The sequence below is a fragment of the Bos mutus genome, chromosome 13, assembly GCF_027580195.1.
Source record: "Bos mutus isolate GX-2022 chromosome 13, NWIPB_WYAK_1.1, whole genome shotgun sequence".
Taxonomy (NCBI): Eukaryota; Metazoa; Chordata; class Mammalia; order Artiodactyla; family Bovidae; genus Bos; species Bos mutus.
In genome coordinates this window covers 23,699,792-23,722,566 of record NC_091629.1, presented here as the reverse complement: position 1 = coordinate 23,722,566, position 22,775 = coordinate 23,699,792, and the positions used below count along the sequence as shown (strand labels likewise).

Sequence of the window (22,775 nt, the reverse complement as noted above, 5' to 3'; positions counted from 1 at the left end):
TCACCAAAGAGGTAGAAGAAATGAAAGACACCATTGAATAACTGGATCCAATAAGTATTTATAAAGCATTCCCACACGACATTTTCTTCCAGTGCTCAAGGAACATTCATAAAGGTATACCAAATCCAGGGTTATAAAAAAAGATTAACAAATGTAAAAAGAAGAACTGAAATCTTACAAAAACTACTGTCATTCCAGGAAGACTGCAGGCTTATGCAAGGATATGCTCCCAGGAAACACCATAGGAAGCTTCACCTTCTAGAAGGAGGGAGGGTAAGAGGGGAAACAGACCTCACTAAACTCATCCTGCCAGTCATGACCCCAGGGAACAAGCAAGGGAAAACAGTGAGTCCCAGGGATGGGATACCAGTATCCAGAGTTGCTACAATATGTTGTCTAAAATCTCCAGTTTCCAACAAAAAAAATTACAAGACATTCAAAGAAACAAGAAAGTATAACTCATATATCAGGAAAAAAAAAAAAGGAACAGAAACTGCCTGAGAGAGAGAGAAGTCAAAACTAACAGAAAACAACTTCAATTAGCCATTATAAATATGTTCAAGAACTGAAAGGAGCTATGATTAAAGAAGTAAAGGAATATGTGATGCTGCATTATGTAGACTATATAATAGTTATATAATAGTCTATATAACTAGACTATATAATAGTCTACATAATGCTGCATTATGTAGACTATGTCAATAAAAAGACAGACATTATATAACAGAACCCAATGGTCATTTGGGAATTGAAAGGTATAATAATGGAAATGAAAACTCACTAGACAGGCTGGAGGGTACATTTGAACTGGTGGAAGAAAGAATCAGCAAATTTGAAGATAAGTTGATAGAGATGATGCAACCTGAAGAGCAGAGAGAAAAAAGAATGAAGAAAAATGAACATCTCAGAAATGTTTGGGATGCCACTAAGCCAACAGATGCATAATGAAGTACCAGAAGGAAAGGAGATGGAGAAAGGAGTAGAAAAAATATTCAAAGAAATAATTTTGAAAAACTTCCCAAATTTATTGATGAAAATAATAATCTACACATTGAGGATGTTCACCAAACTCCAAATATGATAAATACAAGGAGATCCACAAATAGACAAATCACAGTAAAAATGTTGAGATCTGAAGACAAGGAGAAAATCTTGAAAGCAGTGCAAAAAAAAAGACACATCACTTACCAGGGAATACCAAGAAGAAAATAATTAGCTTCTCCTTAGAAACAATGGAAGTCAAATGCAGTGGGATAACATGTTCAAGGTGTGCAAAGAAAAATAGTCCACCTAGCATCCTAAGATGGCAGAATCTTCTTTCAAAAATAAAAGGAAAAATAAAAGCTCTGTCAGATCAAAAACAGAAATGTGTTAGCAGAGCTGCCTTACAAAAAATCCTACTAAAAGTTCTTCAGGTCGAACACAAGTGAATATGGTATATATTATCCAAACAAACAAAAAGCACCAGAACAGGTTAGTGTGCAATTGTAAAAGATAATATAACTGAACAAAAAAGCAGACCTAAATAAACGGAAAGAAAGCCTGTGTTCACAGATGGAAGATTTAATATTGTTAAGATCGCAATATTTCCCAAAGTAATCTACATATTCATTGCCATTCTTAACAAAATTCCAAGGAGTGTTTTTGCAGAAATGAACATTTTTGTCTTAAAATTCATATGGAATTGCAAGGGACCCAGAATAGCCAACATAGTCAAAAAATAAAAATAAATTTTGAGTATTCTCACTTTCTGATTTAAAAATTTAATGCAAACCAATAGTAATCAAAGCAGTGGCATAAGGATGAAAGTGAAAGTCAGTTGCTCAGTCGTGTCCGACTCTTTGTGACCCCATGCACTATACAGTCCATGGGATTCTCCAGGCCAGAATATTGGAATGGGTAGCTTTTCCCTTCTCCAGGGGATCTTCCCAACCCAGGGATTGAACCCAGGTCTCCTGCATTGCAGGCGGATTCTTTACCAGAATTCTTGCAGGTGGATTATTTACCAGAATTCTTTACCAGAATCTTAGGCCACAAGGGAAGCCTAAGTATACTGGAGTGGGTAGCCCATCCCTTCACCAGCAGATCTTCCTGACCCAGGAATCAAGCCAGGGTCTCCTGCATTGCAAGTGGATTCTTTTCCAACTGAGTATCAGGGAAGCCCAGCACAAGGATAGATGTGTTCATCCGTAGAATAGAATTAGGAGTCCAGAAATGCACTCATATACCTATAATCAATTGATGTTCAACAAAAATGCCATGACCATTGACTAGGGAAAAAAACAGTTTCCAAAAAATGGCTTTGTGACAACAGAATATCCACATCCAAAAGAATGAAGTTGGACCCTTCACACCATAGATGAAAATTAATTCAAAAATAGATTAAAGACCTAAGTTGAAGAGCTAAAACTATAAAATTTTTAGAAGAGAACATGGGGGCAAATCTGCATGACCTTAGATTTGGCAGGGAGTTCTTAAATATGATGCCAAAAGCACAGGTAACACAAGATCAGATCAGATCAGTCGCTCAGTCGTGTCCGACTCTTTGCGACCCCATGAATCGCAGCACGCCAGGCCTCCCTGTCCATCACCAACTCCCTGAGTTCACAAGAAAGGACAGATAAACTGGACTTCATCAAAATTTAAGTTTTATACATCAAAGGTCATTTTCAAGACTGAAAAGATAACCCACAGAATGGGAGAAAATATTTTCAAATAATATATGTGATGAAAGACTTGTATCCAGAACATGTAAAGAATGTGCACAATTCAACAACCTAATAGTAAAAATAAGTCAAGAACTTGAACAAATGTTTCTCCCAAGAAGACATACAAATAGTCAGCAAGCACATGAAAATATACTCAACATCATTAGTCATTAGGAAAATGCACACCAAGAACCACAATGAGACACCACTTCCCACTCAGAATAGCTGTAATAAAAGAGTCAAATAATGACAAGTACTGATGAGGATGGTGGAGAATTGCAACCTTCATTTACTGCTGAGAATAAAAAATAGTGCAGCCACTTCGAAAAACATTCTTTTTAAAAAAAGTATTTATTTATTTATTTAGCTGTGCCAGGTCTTCGTTGCCATGTGTGGGAGCTTTCATTGCAGCGTGTGGGATCTAGTTCCCCAACCAGGGATTGAACCTGTGCCCCCTGCATTGGGAGCACGGAGTCTTAACCACTGGACCACCAGGGAAGTCCCTGAAAAACATTCTGACAGTTCCTCAAAGGATTGAAAATAGAGTACCAGGCTTCCTTGGTAGCCTGATACTTGGCTCAGTGGTAAAGAATCGGCCTGCCAATGCAGGAGACATGAGTTCAATTCCTGATCCAGGAAGATCCCACATGCCGCGGAACAACTAAGCCCATGTGCCACAACTACTGAGCCTGTGTTTAGAGCCCAGGAGTCGCAACTACCGAGCCCCCGTGCCCTAAAGCCTAAGCTCCGCACCAAGAGTCACCATCGCAATGAGAAGCCTACGCACCACAACGAGAGAGTAGCCCTAATAGCTGCAACCAGAGAAAAGTCTGCACAGCAACAAAGACCCAGCACAGCCAAAAATAAATAAAGTATTTTTAAAATTACTGAGTCTGAGGCTACAATTACAAAAACAAAATAAGAGTTACCATATGAACAAACAGCCCCACTCCTAGATATATATCCAAGAGAACTGAAAACATATATCCACAAAAACACTGGTACACAAATGTTCACCGAAAGATTACCACAACTGCAAAAATGTGGATAGAATCCTGCTGTCAGTCCTCTTCATTATAGGGGACTGGAACACAAAAGTAGGAAGTCAAGAGCTACCTGGAGTAACAGGCAGATTTGGCCTTGGAGTAGAAAACAAAGCAGGGCAAAGGCTAACAGAGTTTTGCCAAGAGAACGCACTAGTCATAGCAAACACCCTCTTCCAACAACACAAGAGAAGACTCTCCACATGGACATCACCAGATAGTCAATACTGAAATCAGATTGATTATATTCTTTGCAGTCAAAGATGGAGAAGTTCTATACCCGTCAGCAAAAACAAGACCAGGAGCTGACTGTGGTTCAGATCATGAACTTCTTATTGCCAAATTCAGACTTAAATTAAATAAAGTAGGGAAAGCCACTGAACTATTCAGGTAAGACCTAAATCAAACCCCTTATGATTATATAGTGGAAGTGACAAATAGATTCAAGGGATTAGATCTGATAGACAGAGTGCTTGAAGAACTATGGATGGAGGTTCATGACATTGTACAGGAGACAGGAATCAAGACAATCTCCAAGAAAAAGAAATGCAAAAAAGCATAACGGCTGTCTGAGGAGGCCTTACAAATAGCTGTGAAAAGAAGAGAAGCAAAAAGAAAAAGAGAAAAGGAAAGATATTCCCATTTGAATGCAGAGTTCCAAAGAATAGCAAGAAGAGATAAGAAAGCCTTCCTCAATGATCAGTGCAAAGAAATAGAGGTAAACAATAGAATGGGAAAGGCTAGAGATCTCTTTTGGAGAAGGCAATGACACCGCACTCCAGTACTCTTGCCTGGAAAATCCCATGGAGAGAGGATCCTGGTGGGCTGCAGTCCATGTGGTCGCTAAGAGACAGACACGACTGAGCAACTTCACTTTCACTTTTCACTTTCATGCATTGGAGAAGGAAATGGCAACCCACTCCAGTGTTCTTGCCTGGAGAATCCCAGGGAAGGGGGAGCCTGGTGGGCTGCCATCTATAGGGTCGCACAGAGTCGGACATGACTGAAGCGACTTAGCAGCAGCAGCAGCAGAGATCTCTTCAAGAAAATTAGAGATACCAAGGGAATATTTCATGCAAAGATGAGCACAATAAAGGACAGAAATGGTATGGACCTAACAGAAGCAGAAGATATTAAGAAGAGGTGGCAAGAATACACAAAAGAACCATACAAAAAAGATCTTCATACCAGATAATCATGATGGTGTGATCACTCACCTAGAGCCAGACATCCTGGAATGTGAAGTCAAATGGGCCTTAGGAAGCATCACTACGAACAAAGATGGTGGAGGTGATGGAATTCCAGTTGAGCTATCTCAAATCCTAAAAGATGATGCTGTGAAAGTGCTGTACTCAATATGCCAGCAAATCTGGAAAACTCAGCAGCGGCCCCAGGACTGGAAAAGGTCAGTTTTCATTCCAATCCCAAAGAAAGGCAATGCCAAAGAATGCTCAAACTACTGCACAATTGCACTCATTTCACACGCGAGCAAAGTAATGCTTAAAATTCTCCAAGCCAGGCCACAACAGTATATGAACTGTGAACTTCCAGATGTTCAAGCTGGATTTAGAAAAGGCAGAGGAGCCAGAGATCAAATTGCCAACATCCGTTGGATCATTGAAAAAGCAAGAGAGTTCCAGAAAAACATCTATTTCTGCTTTATTGACTATGCCAAAGCCTTTGACTGTGTGGATCACAACAAACTGGAAAATTCTGAAAGAGATGGGAATACCAGACCACCTGACCTGCCTCCTGAGAAATCTGTATGCAGGTCAGGAAGCAACTGTTAGAACTAGACATGGAACAACAGACTGGTTCCAAATAGAAAAAGGAGTACATCAAGGCTGTGTATTGTCACCCTGCTTATTTAACTTATATGCAGAGTACGTCATGCCAAATGCCTGGCTGGAGGAAGCACAAGCTGGAATCAAGATTGCCAGGAGAAATATCAATAACCTCAGATATGCAGATGACACCACCCTTATGGCAGAAAGTGAAGAACTAAAGAGCCTCTTAATGAAAGTGAAAGAGAAGAATGAAAAAGTTGGCTTAAAGCTCAACATTCAGAAAACTAAGATCATGGCATCCAGTCCCATCACTTCATGGCAAATAGATGGGGAAACAGTGGAAACAGTGACAGACTTTATTTTCTTGGGCTCCAAAATCACTGCAGATGGTGACTGTAGCCATGAAATTAAAAGATGCTTACTCCTTGGAAGAAAAGCTATGACCAACTTAGACAGCATATTAAAAAGCAGAGACATTACTTTACCAACAAAGATCCATCTAGACAATGCTATGGTTTTTCCAGTAGTCATGTATGGATGTGAGAGTTGGACTATAAAGAAAGCTGAGCACCGAAGAACTGATGCTTTTGAACTGTGGCACTGGAGAAGACTCTTGTAAGTCCTTTGGACTGCAAGGAGATCCAACCAGTCCATCCTAAAGGAAATCAGTCCTGAATATTCATTGAAAGGATTGATGCTGAAGCTGAAGCTCCAATACTTTGGCCACTTGATGTGAAGAACTGACTCATTGGAAAAGATCCTGATGCTGGGAAGGATTAAAGGTGGGAGGAGAAGGGGACGACAAGATGAGATGGTTGGATGGCATCACTGATGTGATGGACATGAGTTTGAGTAGGCTCCAGGAGTTGGTGATGGACAGGGACGCCTGGCGTGCTGCAGCCCATGGGGTGGCAAAGAGTTGGATACGACTGAGCGACTGAACTGAACAGAACTGCTGTTAATCAATCAAGGACGAGATAGACAAAACATAGTATTTCTATACCATGGGATATAATTTGGCTGTAAAATACAATGAAATATTGACAACAGAATGAAGTATTGACACATTCTGCAACATGAATGAACCTTGAAAACTGTGTGCTAAATGAAAGAAAATGTCACATTTTCTATTCCATTTATAGGAAATGTCCATAATAGGCAAATCTATGGAAATATATAGTAGATTGGTGGTGCTTAGGCTGGGGGTGAAAGGGAGGAAGTGAAGGGAATGGGAGGTCATAGATTAAGAGTTCATGGATACAAGATTTATTTTTATTTTTTTTTTCTAAATTTTTGTTCTCACTTCACAGCATGTGGCACCTTGGTTCCCTGACCAGGGATTGAACCCTCACCCTCTGCACTGAAAGGTGGGAGTCTTAACCCCTGGACCACTTGGGAAGACCCCAAGATTTATTTCTGAGGTGAAGAAAAATGTTCTAAAACTAACTGTGATGATGGTTGCAAGTATCTGCAAATATAATAAAACTCATCTGTTCGCTTTGAATGGTGAATTGTATGGTATGTGAGTTACACCTCAATAAAGCTGATGATATCAAATGCCAGCAAGAATCTGCACCATGATTACAAGGAGAAATACAGAATAGTTCAGTCACTCTGGGAAACAGATTAGCAGTTTCTTATGAAGCTAAGCATGTACCCAGTTAAACATGACACATCTCTTAGTATTTACCCTAGAGAAATGAACATTTATGTTCACTAAAAAGCTGTACACAAATGTTTAGAGCAGTCCGATTCATAATCCCCCAAACTGTAAGCAATTCAATTCAGTGGGTGAGTAGATAAACAAACTGGTATATTTATACAATGGAACCCTGCTGCTGCCGCTGCTGTGAAGTCGCTTCAGTCGTGTCTGACTCTGTGCGACCCCATAGATGGCAGCCCACCAGACTCCCCCGTCCCTGGGATTCTCCAGGCAAGAACATTAGAGTGGGTTGCCATTTCCTTCTCCAATGCATGAAAGTGAAAAGTGAAAGTGAAGTCGCTCAATCGTGTCTGACCCTCAGCGACCCGATGGACTGTAGCCTCCCAGGCTCCTCTACTCATCAGTAATAATAATAATAATAAACTACTGATTCTCGCATCAACTTGGTTGGATCTCAGGGCCATTAATGTTGAATAAAAGAAGCCAGTCTTAAAAAGTTATGTAATGTAAGATTCCATTTTTTTTTTGACGGTCTCAAGAAATGCAAAGTTAGTGATGAAGAACAGATCAGCAGTTGCCAGGGGTTCAGTGAAGAAGGACAAGACTATAACATGGTAGCATGAGGGAGTTTTAGGGGGTGATGGAACTATTTTTTATCCTTATCATGGCAGTAGTTATAGGAATCTATAGACATGTTAAAATTCATAAAATGACATGCCCCAAAAGTCAAATTCTATGTTCCCAAGAGTTCATTTACTGTATGTTAACTTAAAAATTAAAACTAAAAAAATTTTAATCAATACATAAAAGCAAAATAAAATTACAAAAAAATAAAAAGGACCCAGGAGAGAAAGGGAAGTTAGGAGAATTCACCTAACAGCCCCAAGGCCAGCAAAGGAGACTTTTGAGGAAGAGGTACACAGATACACACAGGTGTACCTAATAGGATTTATATAATGTGCTACCAAGCAGCCATGTGGCAGGCTATGTGATGGACAGGATGCAGGGTACGTGGCTGGACAGCATCCAGTAAGATCACATGACCAGGAGTTGGAGGGAAGTTGGGGCCATGACTCCAGCTGCATCCTTAACCGAGTTCCAGGTAGGAAGGGACCCAATGTGGTTCATGGTTCTCTCTCTGGTGCCTGCAGCATCTCAGGGCGAGAACAGAAGGAAGGCTCCTCTTGTCCTCAGGTGTGTAACACACAGAGTGAAAGGGAGGCAGAAAGTGAGCCACAACAAGAGCTCCTCAGCCACTGTGACCCCAGACACCCGCCCCATGAGAAACCCTCCACCAGGACCCTGCCAGCCCCCTGAGAACTGGCCCAAAGACTGAGTTTTGGGTGGTTTGTTACTCAGCAGTAGCTAACAGATACATGTGGGGAAGTGCCAGGCCACAGAGGAGAGGGCGTGGACCTGCCTTCCAGCATATCTCTTCTCTGCTGAGACAGAGGAGAAGCACAGAAAACTGACCTGGCTCCTAACTCCGCATCCCTCACTCACCCTGCCACCCACCTCATGATATTTAGTCACTCCTGGGCACATGGGACCAGCTTCCCCTGGCAGACACTTTCACACATTTTTTTACAGAGGAAACTGTGATAGACAGGCAATCTGCTTATAACAAGACATGGGTTTGATCCTGAGTGGGGAAGATCTCTTGAAGAAAAAAATGGCAACCTGCTCCAGTGTTCTTGCCTGGAGAATCCCATGGACAGAGAAGGCTGGTGGGCTGCAGTCTACGGGGTCAAAAGAGTCAGACACGACTGAGTGACTAAACCACCAACCATATGAGGGGTCAGTACCGTGAAAGGCAGGCGGAAGAAGTAGGACTGGATAGAAGAAATGTCACCTGCGAGGCAGGCCTTACCCACAGGGAGCTGCCCCAGGTCCACTCCCCACCTCACTCAGTCACTGGACCCCGGACATAGGTCATCTCTAGGGGTGTGACCCAGGAGGAGCTGATAGCTGAGAGTCACCCACTGACTGCACTCCCTGGAAATGAAAGCAAGTCCTTCCTGGAGGGAGACTGGGTCATGTCCTGGCATCCACCATGGATATAATCAGAGTCCAGTGGTCATTGTCGGTGTTTGATATTCTTAAAACAAAGATGGTATAAAATCACCTAACACATGTGTGATTTCACTCAACCTCAGACCCAGGGGCACAGGCTCCTCCTCTTGAAGAAACAAGTGTGTAGAAGGCAGGCGATTGGTGGGGTGGTCAGAGTGTACAGCCCGGCAGCCCCCATTCAGACCGAGCCTCCAGTTAGGAACCATGAGCACCCTCTACTCATAAATCCAACTAATTGAATCACCTGCCCCAGGTCCCATGCATGGTGAATAGACAAGGAGTTTTTTTTTTTTCTTTTTGAGATAGTCTCCATTTTATTTGTAGGACAGAAATTCAAAACCACAGGGGCAGGAATGACTGGAGTATTTGCATTTTGCAAGACGCATTTTTGGTTCTTCACACTTGAAATCACTTAAAAAAAATTTGTGTGTCACTCAGTCATGTCCAGCTCTTTGTGACCCCATGGACTGTAGCCCACCAGGCTCCTCTGTCCATGGAATTCTCTAGGCAAGAGTACCAGAGTGGGTTGCCATTTCCTTCTCCAGGGGATCTTCCAGACCTAGAGTTCAAACTGGAGCCTCCCGCATTGCAGGAAGATTCTTTACTGTCTGAGCCACCAGGGAAGCCCCTAATTGAGGGATAATTACTTTATAATAATTATAAAGTAAATATCCTGGAGGCGGGGCCAGTGTCTGGGGCGGAGGACCTACTGGCTGAAATGCTGCTCCTCAAGTGGCCAAACCTCACACAGAAAAGCTGCCAATAGCCGCCCTCCTTTGTGAAAGTAAAGATGCATTCTGAAACACAATAGTTTAACATTTTGACAGGCTTAGGTTGGGATAACTTCCCAGGGCAATGTCTATGGGCTTACCAAAAAAAAAGCCCTACAATCAGAAGAGTTAGCCAATGTGATTTGCCCAGGAGATTTTTCAACCGGAGATGATGTCTGGGAGTTTGTATGGCAGTGACTGAGTTAGGAACAGCACGGGGCTGTCCTCTCAGGATTACCCCCTCCATGTGCATCCGTGACACAGTGATACCCAAGGAATACTCTTCCCCAGATGACCTCTCACCTTTGTAACACTCCGCTCTCTACCCTTTGGGTGGAGTTTGCAGAAACCCTGGAAAGTGGAGATGCCTAGCAGGTGATGAGTTCCCAGAGACCTGCAGAGGCTCAGATGCGGTGTGTGTGAAACTTCAGATCCAGAACACGGGCACCAGCACAGTCTTGTCAGGTAGTCACAAGATCGGACCCCACTCCTCCCAATGCGGGTGAGGAAGCTTAGTCTACCTCAAATACCAGGATCAACTCAGTCATGGCAGGTTTATTCTTTCTCCCTCACCTTCCTTTTCCCTGGAAAGCTCAGATAAACCTGGTGGCAGAGAGATGAGGAGGTGGGCACACGGGCATCCAGGAGTGGGCAGAAGCTCTGTGGACTGTGGTTGTACCTACCCAGCCTGGGGTCCACTGAGGTGCCCATCCTGCCTGCTTCTGGGCTGCAGCCCTGTTCCCTGCAGTTTTGGGTTCCCACAGGTTTCATGTCCTCCCCACTGTGCTGTGCTTAGTCGCTCAGCCATGTCCAACTCTTTGTGACCCCACGAACTGTAGCCCACCAGGCTCCTCTGTCCATGGGGATTCTCCAGGTGAGAATACTGGAGTGGGTTGTCATGCCCTCCTCCGGGGATCTTCCCAACCCAGGGATCAAGCCCAGGTCTCCTGCATTGAAGGCAGATTCTTACCGTCTGAGACACCAGCAAAGCCCAAGAATACTGGATTGGGTAGCCTATCCCCTGTCCAGGGGATCTTCTTGACCCAGAAATCAAACCCGGGGTCTCCTGCATTGTAGGTGGACTCTTTACCAGCTGAGAAACCAGGTCCTCCTCACTGCAGACCATCAGATCTGCCTGCATCTCAGGAGCCCAGAAAGGCCCCAGCGGACTTGGAGGAACACATGAGGAGACTTCCCTGTGTCTACCTGGCCCTGCAGAGGCTGGCTGGTGCACAGAGGGGCTGCCCTACCTGGGTGGCCTGCTCAAGCATGCCCTGCTATTGGACCCCAACCTCTGCATGGGGTTTCAGGAGCGTGTGGAGAAGCTCAGAGCCTGAGCACCAATGGCCACCATTGTCCTTCCCTGCAGGGTGAGAAAGAGAGAGAGAGAGTGTGTGTGTGTGTACATGTGCCAGGAAGGGACACACCCTCTTGACACCCAAAGTCCACACCTGCCCTCAGACCAGAATTCTCTGTCTCCAGGGAGGTTCCTAAGCTCAAGAAGTCCTTGTCATGAACAAAATGCTATTTATGCAGCCCTTTGCCCATTGCTGAGATGAATTCTCTCCACGTGCTGGTTCCTTTAGTCTTCACAACAACATGTGTGCTTGTGGGGTGTCTGTGTCACAGTCAAGGAGACTGAGTCACAGGGAGCCAGTGAGGCCCCCACGGCTGCCAGGTCTTGAGGCTGATTCAAGCCCAGCCGCTTTCAGGCCTGGTGAACGGCCCCACCAGCTTTGCTGCTTCACAGGACACAGCCCTCCCACCCAAGGACCCCTCTTGCCTGGCGTGTGGCTTCAGTGGGTGCCGAAGGCCCATGTGGACCCCTCCATTAGGCCAAGGTCCAACTCTCCCAGACATCATGTGAGCCATGTGGGCAGACTGGGAGGACAAAGCCCAGCCCCAGGCTTCATCCAGTCCAGGTCACTGACCCTCTGCCCACCCCCATGCCAGTGAGTTAAGAAACAGCACAGGGCCATAGTCTCAGGATTACCCTGAGACCATCATGTCCACCACACCTGGAGCAGCTATAACTTAGCCCTAACCAGAGCCTTGAACATTCAGGGATGTTGAACATGGACCAGAACACACTAGAATCATCCAGGTAGCTGTAAAATACCTCCTCTGCCCAGACCACACCCAGGATTACATCAGAAGCTCTGGGATAGGGCCCAGGGGGTCAGGACTTCAAACTCTCCAGGTGACTCCAGTTGGAACCAGGAAGCCCCTGATCATCTTCAGTATCCCCTCTCTTGACCTCTCCCCCTACAGCCTTCAGCAGTCCCCTGCCTGACCCCCCTTCATCTCTGCCATTAATGTAGACACTGGATTCTCCTGATGAAAAGATACCGTGAGCTCAAACATCCCTATGTTCCCTCCCTGCTGCAGAGCGAACAGTATTCTGCACACACATCAAATCCAGTTATCTTTGCTGAGCTTGCAAAACTGCAAGAGAGCTACAAGCCTCACATTGTTTTAGCCTTGTCTTAATTTTTCAGCAAAACACTCATAAGTTCACGCAGCTGCTATCAGAACATGGCTGTGACACCAACAGAAGCCACCAGGTTGGTAAGACCCCAGGGACGGCGGCCAGAACACATTTCTCCCACTCCAGCCCATATTCAGAGGTGGCTGGCCATGCATCCTGACTGTCAGGACAAAAACTCACTTTTACATTGCCTCTAGCATTCTTCTAGAAGTCACTAAGAAGAAAAGTTTGAAGGGAATTGTTTGGTTTCAACACACATTTTATTGCAAATGTCCTTGGACCTTGCCAACTAGTTTTGCGCAGTGAGCAAGGCACATCTTTTATGATTTCCATCTGTTGCGAGCTGAATGGTGGCCCCAAAAAGAACGACCAACCCCTAACCCCTGGAATCTGCAGACACGACCTCCCATGGCAAATGGAGTGATTAAATTAAGGATCCTGAGAGGAGTGGCTTTTTCTGCATTATCCTGGGCATCCCTTTAGTTCTACCAGCTCGGAGGCCACCAGCTCTCCCCAGCTGAGCAAGGGGGTTTCAGGTGGTCTTGCTTTAGGACCTGTACCCACTCTTTCCTTCCAAGGAAGGAGAAGCAAGGACATGGAGTCAGGCCCCAGGGGAGTGGAGACCTCAGTGCGGAGGCCATCCATTTCCCCAGGTCTGTTCCGTGCCATCTCCTGACAAGTCACAGCAATTAGTCGGTGGCGAGGATGGGAAGGCTGCCAGCTCTCATGTGTTCTCCCCAGCCTCTCTCTTGTTCGCTGAGCAGGCCATCGGCAGGCAGGACAGAGCTCCAAGACCCAGAGCCACAGGTCACTCCCCCAGACCTGGACGCTGAGGGGCAGGAGAGCGTGCCTTCCAACCTCTTTATGTGAATTCCCAGCACCATCAGGATGGGCAGTCCTGCTCCTCAGTCCCCTGCAGGCTGTGCCACGACACCACCTAAAGACCGAAGGCCCATGGGAAGTTCTAGAAAGATGGTGACCCTGTCTCTTCCTGGGAGAAGTGCCAGAGCTTGTTGTTGTTGTTCAGTCACTCAGTTGTGTCCGATTCTTTGTGACCCCATGGACTGCAGCACGCCAGGTTTCCCTGTCCTTCACCAACTCCCAGAGCTTACTCAAACTCATGTCCATTGAGTCGGTGATGCCATCCAACCACCTCATCCTCTGTCATCCCCTTCTTCTCTTGCCTTCAATCTTTCCCAGCATCAGGGTCTTTTCTAATGAGTCAGTTCTTCCCATCAGGTGGGCAAAGTATTGGAGCTTCAGCTTCAGCATCAGTCCTTCCAATGAATATTCAGGACTGATTTCATTTATGATGGACTGGTTTGATCTCCTTGCCCAGAGCTGCCTCTGCGCTGTCTGCAGTGGGTGATGACAACACAAAGGTCAGATGTTGCTGTCCAAACTGCCAAACAAAGCAAATCATCTCTTTTGGGGGCAGTCCCTCAACTTTTTGTTTGTAATTTTTTTTTCACAGATTGATTGATGGCTACATGGGCTGCAGCATGTGAAACTTCCCAAACCAGTGATTGAACCCATACCTCTCAACCCCCAAGTGGAAGTGTGGAGTCTTAATCACTAGACCACCAGGGAAGTCCTTTTTGTTCATAAAGTTAAAAGACCTGACAGCCCCCAAAAGGCCACAAACTCAGGGTTTGGAAAGCCATGGGGGTGGTAAAATTCGTGAAGAGAAGATTCTGAAGGGGACTGATTCTCCACTCCTAGTAGAAGTGATGCCCACAGAGGTGAGAGGGAGGTAGAAAGAGAATTTTCACCCCAAAACTTCCTTTGTCTGGTCCTAAGATACGTTTTATCTTGCTCCTTCTGCTCCTCAGTTTGCCCAGCAGTGTAATGGGTATGGCCATTGTGATGAAACTTCAGGAGGTCAGGTCTGTCAGTGGCTGGTCTCTTCGGCCCCATCTCAGCTCTGGGCAGGGGCTATGGAAGGTACAGAAGATGGAGAAGGTGGAGAAACCCATGTTTCAGCCCCGCTCTGCTTGTCTACAGCACATCATTGGTCCCAAGGACTCTGTGTCCCCACCTGAGAGCAGATGGAGCCCTGAGGGTACCTGTCCTTTTGTGCCCACAAGCACCTCAGGGACCCCAGCTCTCCTCCTGCTGACCTGGTGGAGGAGGACGGCCACTAGTTCACCTCAGGAAGAGAGGGGAGGGACGGCCGTGCACAGCACAGAGTTGAGACACAGCTGGGTCTACATGTGGGCTTGTCACTCACAGCCAAGAGTACATGGTGGAAGAGACAGTGGGTGATTTCAAGGTTGGTTCAGAAAAGCCAATGCAGCGTCCATCTTATATGCAGGAGCCCTTGATTCTGAGGGCCTGAGCCTTTACCTACCGCCAGGCCACACGGAGAGGGTGTGCATAGTCCTGGTCGGTAGCCCCGCCCAGATCCAGCCACCACGTGGGAAGGGCAGGTCCTCCCGGTGATCCAGCCTCCAGCCATGGAGTCTTCCCCAGACTGGATTCTCCTTCCTCCCAGAAAAATGGGAGAAGTTAAGGCCTCCAATGTCAGGAAGCAGACACAAGCCATCCTCACCAGGTCCTGTCTGGAATCCCGAGCCCCAGCATCTGCAATCATAAAGTGGCCATCCAAGGCTGCTAGGCTTTGTGACACAGAGGTAGAGCCCGGGTCATCTTCCACTTGCCAATGGTTTACCGTGCTCATACACTGTGGTGTTGTTCAATCACTGTTTGAAACCCCATGGACTGAAGCACTCCAGGCTTCCTTGTCCTTCCCCACATCCTGGAGCTTGCTTAAACTCATGTCCACTGAGTCAGTGATGCCCTCCCACCATCTCATCTTCTGTTGCCCCCTTTTCTTCCTGCCTTTAATCTTTCCCAGCATCAGGGTCTTTTCTAATGAGTTGGCTCCTCACATCAGGAGCCAAAATATTAGAGCCTCAGCATTAGTCCTTCCAGTGAATATTCAGGGTTGATTTCCTTTAGGATTGACTGGTTTGATACAGTGTGCCTGGCTCTATTCTGGGCACTAGGGACACAAAGATGAAGAAAACCGAGCCTGTCTTTAAGGACAAAGTCTTGTATGGGAGTTGATGTGTAGCCCACACGAAAGTTAATGGTGCTGTGTGTGCAGGAACCGTCCAGAAACCTAGAGGAGCTAATTCTGGTGGGGAATCTAGAGGGGCTTCCTGGAAGAGGCATCCAGAAGTACAGAAAGGTAGATATTGCCCTGTTTTCTCCACAGAGAATCAGAAGCTGCATAGCACAGTTAAGTTATTGGGATACAAGTTGCAGCAGTGGCTGCTGAGCCCATAAAATCCTACTGAGGCATGTCTGTGCCAGAGGCCCCACCACCACGCTTCTCGACAACACCTGCCTCCCCCACAAGCCTTTGCTCAATTCCAGAAACATGTCAAACTCCTATCACCTTCTCAAACACCCCTCCCACTGGCTAGAACACTGTTCCCACCACTCTTCTTCAAACTTAGCTGTATTTTCCCCGGGGTGGCCTCAGAAAGCACCCCCATCCCCCATATACAGCCCCCCTCCTTCTCTCTCACACCCACCACATCTGCAAGCTTGTAGTCCACTTGTTCACCTGTAGCCTCCCCAGACAGACTGCACACTCCATGCGGGTGAGAACAGGACTGTTTGGTTGACCTTTACACTCAGCACCTAGCACATTACTGACCACCCAGCCGGCCCTCTGTAAACGGTGCTGGAAGAACAAGCCCAAGGATGAATGAATGGCCCCAGCCTTGGGCTTCAGATCTGTCCTCATCTCTGATTTGCTGATTAGCTTTTTCCTGGCTCCTAATGTCACCACCAGTCATGAGACTACTGGAACCCATCCCACTTAGGGACATCTCTCTGCCACCTCATACTGGCCTTAGGAGCTCCCCCATCTGTAAACACAGCCCTCCTAGACTGGGGCTTCCATCATCCACCTGGAATCACCCTGCAAACCTCTCCCCACAGGGGGCCAGGACCCCAGTTAGCAATCACGTCAGCCCCGACACAGGGCTGCGTCATAGCAAAGGGGACAGTGAAGGAAGGGCTTCTCAGAGCCAGGACAAAGGAAAAAAGTCCCACAAGCCACAGAGCATCTCTAAGTGCCAGAGAGCCTCCTCCTCTAGCCTGGAGGAGATCACATGCACCAACATATTCACACTTAGACAAGAAAGGGTTTCATCAGATTTGACAAGGTCGCGTGATGTCATTCCACTGAATCGTTCCAGAGATGACAAAATCAAAGAGCAAATAGGGAGACTGGCTTCCCTAGAGATGCCAGGATGGAAGAGGGCTATTCGCAAAGAATAGTGAACTGGTCTTACCGTGATTCTCAGGCCAAGGACTGACTGGGTGGGGGTCCGTGGCTTTCCCTTGAAATGGTTTTCCTTATGCATTAACTTTGCCTTCTTTTTACCGGGAAGACCTGCAGGACGATGGCTGTGGAGGCGAGCTGTGGCTTCTCTTGGCACTGGCCCTGAAATCAACATAAAGCCCAGGATGCCTGACATCTGGGAGGAGAGATTGTGGACGCCAGGCTCTGCCTGCTGGGGGGGGCCTCAGCGACACTGCCCCTTGGGTTGTGCCACCGTCTTAATAAACACAAAGCCCATGTGTCACATCTACATACAGCCAGGAGAGTTTTACACAGAATCACTCAACAGGAATGCAGATGGCTACCACTCATCACAGCTCAGCTGGGCATGATTTCACAAGCAAACTAGGACCGTCTCTCACATCCAAGGGCCCTATGTTGATTTCAGGGCCAGTGCTGAAAAAGGACACAGCTCAACTCCACAGCCATCATCCTGCAGGTCTTCCTGGTAAAAAGAAGGCAAAGTTAATCATAAGGAAAACCATTTCAAGGGGGAACTACAGACACCCAGCCAGTCACTTCTGTGGCCTGAGAAGCAAGGGAAGACCAGATCACTAATCTTCACTTGCCCTCTTACATGCTGGCACTGACTGAGTCGCTGATCAACAAGAGTACATCAGAAAGACCTAGGATCCAGCCCTGGCTCTGCCCCTCACCAGCTGTGTGTCTGTGAACAAGTGACTTCCCTTCTCTGTGCCTCCATTTATCTTCTGTAAGATGAGGATAATCATAGTAGCTTTTTCAAAGGGTAGTGAGAAGAGTAAATGAAATAGAACTCAGTCCCCACACAAGAAGTACTCACTGAGCACCTACTAGGTTCCACATGCCATTCTAGGTGATCAGGGAAGAAATACACCAGGGAAGAAAATAGACAAAGATCCTTGCCCTCGTGGAGCCTGTATTTGGGTTTGGATAGATTAACAATAAGCAGCGAGCCTAATAAATAAGTATCAATACACTCTGTAGACGGTGATGACTGCTCCAGACAAGAGAATATAAGGTGAGCCAGGTGGAGGAAACACGGCCACTTCGTCCTTCCTACAGCAGTTCCGAGCAACAGGTTGGAGAGGCCATCTGTAGGTTTTCCAATCAACTGCTCAACTGAGCCCTGCTTACAGCGGCTCCCGCCAAGACACCAGCCATGAGAAGAAGCCACCCTCCAAACTGGCCCACCCACCAGCTGAGTACAACCGAACGACCTCAATGGATGGGCACGAAGCAGAATTGCCCAGCTGAGCCTGGCCTGAATGTCCGACCCACAAAACCATGAGATACCATAAAATGACTGTCGTTTTAAATCACCAGGCTGGGGAATGGCTGGTTACATAACAACAGATAATCAGAACTGAACAGGGATAGGGGGCTTTATATAAAGCATATAAACTCCTAGTCCAGCTGCCACAAAGTGCGCTCAGACTGTATCATCCCTGTTATTATCCCACCTGGACCCAAGAGCACAGCCTGCTCGGCTTTGGCGCCTGTGGAATCCAGGAGGAGACACGAGTCCGCTTGCCTCCCTTCCTCCATTCCTTACACCCCGTCCTGGCCTGTCCTTTCCCACTTCTCCCCACATTTCATTCTGTCTCCACTTCATTCTCTCCACATCCTTCTTTTCTCGTCACAGTCCTCTGCTCCCTCCTCCTCCCTCCCCAGCACCTCACACCCTGGAGCCTCACCCCCACTCGGAGCCAAGCCTTCCTCCATTCGTCTACGTTTCTATTTTCTCCAGGATGAAACAGGACCAAGTGCAGACGCGTCCTTGAACATCCCATCAGGGAGGAGGGATGACACATGCTTTCTAGAAGAAAGGAGAGCAGGCCGCCTTGATTACTCCCCTGAGAAACTTCAGAACTTGGGACATTTCAAATTGACATGAAAGAGCCACAGGCAAGGTCACTGGCAGCTATTTCCACCCAATCTGGGCTTTAACCAGCTCTTCTGTCCCCGTCACAGGACGCTCCTCTCAGAGAACTCTGGCCTTTTCCCTGAATCGCAAGAACAAGTGCTGCTGGCCCCCCGGGCACAGGGGGATAAAGGATGCACCACACGTGGTTGCCCTCCCCCACCTCCATGAGGCCAGAACTGGCCACAGTGGCCCCTGCTGTGAACGACCTTCAAGTGAGAGCAATGTGCCCTAACGTGGCAAAGATTCCTCAGCCTGGCTGTGCATTAAAAGAATCTAAAGTGAAAAAGACCTTGATGTTGGGAAAGACTGAAAGCAGGAGGAGAAGGGGGTGACAGAGGATGAGACGGTTGGATGGCATCACCGACTCAATGGACACAAGTTTAAGCAAGCTCCAGGAGATGGCGAAGGACAGGGAAGCCTGACATGCTACAGTCCATGGGGTTGCAGAGTCAGACACGACTGAGTGACCAAACTGAACCGAAAGTGAAAAATGAAAGTGTTAGTCACTCAGTCATGTCTGACTCTTTAGGATCCTATGGACCATAGCCCTCCAGGCTCCTCTGTCCATAGGATTCTCCAGGCAAGAACATTAGAGTGGGTAGCCATTTCCTTCTCCAGGGGATCCCCCTGACCCAGGGATCAAACCCAGGTCTCCTGCATTGCAGGCAGAGTCTTTACTGTCTGTGCCACCAAAAGAATCTAGGGAGCAGGTAACAAACATCCAGATGCCAGAACCCACCCTGAACACACTGAATCAGCCTCTCTGGGGCTGGACTCCAGGCGGCCAACCCAGTACCTTCCTGCTGTTCTCTGAGAACCAGGAACTTTGCATCTAGAAACGACAAAGCACCAATCCCTCCCTGCTTCACAGACCAGACTTTTCCCACCCAGTTTAAGCAGCAGGGTACCTCTCAGTGGCTCCTGTACCTCTTCCTGTTGTGCCTGCTGGCTGCTCCCCTCTGGCTTCAGATGACCAGGAAGGCTGTGCAGAGAGAAACATGTGACTTTCCTTCGCCCAGCAGCTGGCTGAGCAGGTGGCCGTTGTCAAGATAGGAGCGTTCTCTTCCACTTCATCAGAGAGAATGGAGGATGTCTTGAAGCTAAGGCTTGACTCCCATCTGCTCCCCAAGATAAGTGCAGCCTGCTTTCTCTGGCCAAGAGTTGAACAACTGGCAAGGAGAGTCTGGCTCACACCTGCTTTGTGGGAAAGCTTTCACCCTTGCTAAGTCGGGTTTAGACCCCAATCCCATGGTTTGGGAAAGCTTTTTAGCAGCAGAATCAGGGTTTTATTTGGGAATCCCACACTCCAGACAGTTAACAAAGAACTACCCTGATTGACGCTCCAGGTCTTCCTTGCGGCCATTCTTCTTCTGTCAACGCATCAGCAGCTCCCGGGCCGCCTGGTGCTCACAGCTTCCAGGAAACCCAGTTCTGTGCTGCTTCATTCACTCGGTGATTTCCGTGAGATTCAGAATATGTCTGGAGCTCTTAAAATGGCCCAGCAGAATGGAGGATCGTGCTCATTCACCATCTACGGTCACCCAGGACAGATCAGAAAATCGAGCTTGGTGCGCACGTACGCACACACACATACACTATGGGGAGACAGCAAATTAGAAAAGATGGCGTGTTCAAGCTCTCTGGCCCCACATTTTGCAAACAATGTGTAACAGGTGAGAGTAGTTATAGCACTGCGCATGCCCGTCACCAGGTACTCGCTGAGCTGTGGGCTACTTGATGCGGTCCGCCTGCGTCAGCTCCACCTGGAAAAGCCCAGAAGGGTTGTGTGTGGTGATGTTCTGTCTGCTGCTATGGCTGCTGTGCCAGCCAGGAGAGAATAAATACGTCTGCAGTTCCTACGGATCCTCAAATTTTCTTCTAGCCTCTTAGCTCGTGCCTTGCCTACGCAGGGTTCATCGAACAGCACACACAGTGTGAACAGCGAGAAGACTGGCATTGTAAACAGGATCAGCAATACACATATGCACAGCTACCCCTTGAAGATACCCCTAGGACACACTTACTCCTTGAAGCTTGGACAGACTGTCCCTTCCCCGGCGCCCCCTTCCCCCGCCAGCGGCAACTAGAATTACACATGGACCTATTGGTGTTCTTGGGGTTGTCTTTCAAGGATAAGATGTCCACCCTCTTAAAAATCACATACTTTGTTTCAAAAAACCGCATGGGAAATGGAGCAGAGACTCTCTGGGCACTTCATACAGAAACACTTATTCCTATGGATATGCTTTTGATGTTCTTGGAGGCTGCCCCATGCCCACTGCAGCCTCAGCACCGAGGACCCCCCTCCTCCTGCACTTCCAGGATCCGCTGGAGGCTGGAGCTGCCCCTGGTACAGACAGTGCTCCCTTCCTAGGTAGTGGGTAGTTGGAGTCCCAGACCCTGGCTGTCCTCAAGGATGTAGCTCAGCTCATCGGCAGTGAAATGTGAGCTCATCACAGCCGTGAGAAGCTGGTTTGTGTCTCACCTTCAGTTCTGAGCTCAGGTCGGTATAAGCAAGTGAAGGCAAGCCCAGCTTTTCCAGCTGAAACTCTCAGACTCACTTTCCAGCAATTCTTTGACTTAGTCCAGAGAAAGGAAAAAAAAAAAAAACTTTTTCCCATTACCAGTGCCTTCAAGCAAGATTTGACTTTTCAGAGCTGGTCTGCACAGGGGCTCAGAGAACGCCAGCACTGGGTAACGTATGCAGCTTGATAGAGCATCTTCTGAAAATGGAGAAGGGGGAATCACGAGATGCCAAATGATCAAAGGTTCGTGCTTGACTAAGGCCAAGTGTGCTCACTGGACCAGCAGAAGCAGCAGCATCCTCTGGGAAAGTATTAGAAGTGTAAATTCTTAGTTGAGTTCCCACCCTGCGTGCATGCATGCTCAGTCACTTCAGTCATGTCTGACTCTCTGTGACCCTATGGACTGTAGCCCGCCAGGCTCCTCTGTCCATGGGATTCTCCAGGCGAGAATACTGGAATGGGTGGCCATGCCCTCCTCCTGGGGATCTCCCCAACTCAGGGTTCGAACCAGGTCTCAGGTCTCCTGCATTGGCAGGCGAGTTCTTTACCGCTGGCGCCACCTGGCTTACCAAGTCAGAAATTACGGAGCTGGAGCCCAGCAATCCAGGAGATTTCCAATGCCGCTCAAACTTGAGGACCACTGGCTTACGCTAATGGATGGGGCAGCCTCTGACCACGGTGCTGGGATCGAGGAGGAGACAGAGCTGCTGCCCCAGGACTGTGCAGTGGAGGGAGGGTAAGACCAGTGCCTGCAGCAACGAAGCACCCGAGGGAATGGCCACGTGGGCAACTCAGACCAAAGTCAGGGGTCCCAGGGACAAGGTGCTAGAAAAATCCAAAGGGAAGAAAGAAAGGAGGGCGAAGGAGAGAAAAGTCAAAACAGAATAGGAAAAAAACATTTTAATTAAGTTTAAAAAAAATTTTAAGGAACAGATTAAAAAAAGAAGTCCAGGTAGCCTGATGCCCAGCTCTGTGAGGTCCTTGGTGATTCACCATCAGCCCCAGGAGCAGGGCAGCATTAGTTCACATGGCCGATTAGCAGGGCGAGTGCAATGGGGTGGGGAGCCGGAACACTCTAGCAGTCTCTAGAGTCTCCAGGCAAATAGAAAAACAGGAAACCCAAACACTTCCATTCTACTCCTGTCAGTGCGAGCATGCGAAGTTTCTCAGTCGTGTCCAACACTTTGCGACCCCATGGACTCTAGCCTGCCAGGCTGCTTTGTCCATGTGATGATTCTCCAGGCAAGAATACTGGAGTGGGTTGCTATGCCCCCTCCAGGGCATCTTCCCAACCCAGGGATCGAACCCACATCTCTTTCATCTAGTCTGCATTGATCGGCGGGTTCTTTACCACCAGCATCACCTGGGAAGCCCACTCCTGTCAGTACCTGGTAGCAAACACCTACTTGGCACCTCCACACTGTTAGTAGGAAGGAATGTGATGTCCCAGAT

At 47.4% G+C, this 22,775-nt stretch overlaps 1 long non-coding RNA gene across 3 annotated transcripts in view; it reads right to left on the bottom strand.

Moving 5' to 3' along the window:
* The window catches only part of LOC138990401 (uncharacterized), an 88,760-nt gene extending 68,673 nt beyond the window's left edge, over positions 1–20,087 (bottom strand). For 2 of the 3 annotated variants that reach the window (XR_011466475.1, XR_011466474.1), the window contains exon 1: positions 19,707–20,087. This is a non-coding gene — a long non-coding RNA (uncharacterized lncRNA). The remainder of the gene's footprint in view (positions 1–19,706) is intronic. The other variant, XR_011466476.1, reaches the window with a different exon arrangement.
* Between the last annotated feature and the right edge of the window lie 2,688 nt (positions 20,088–22,775).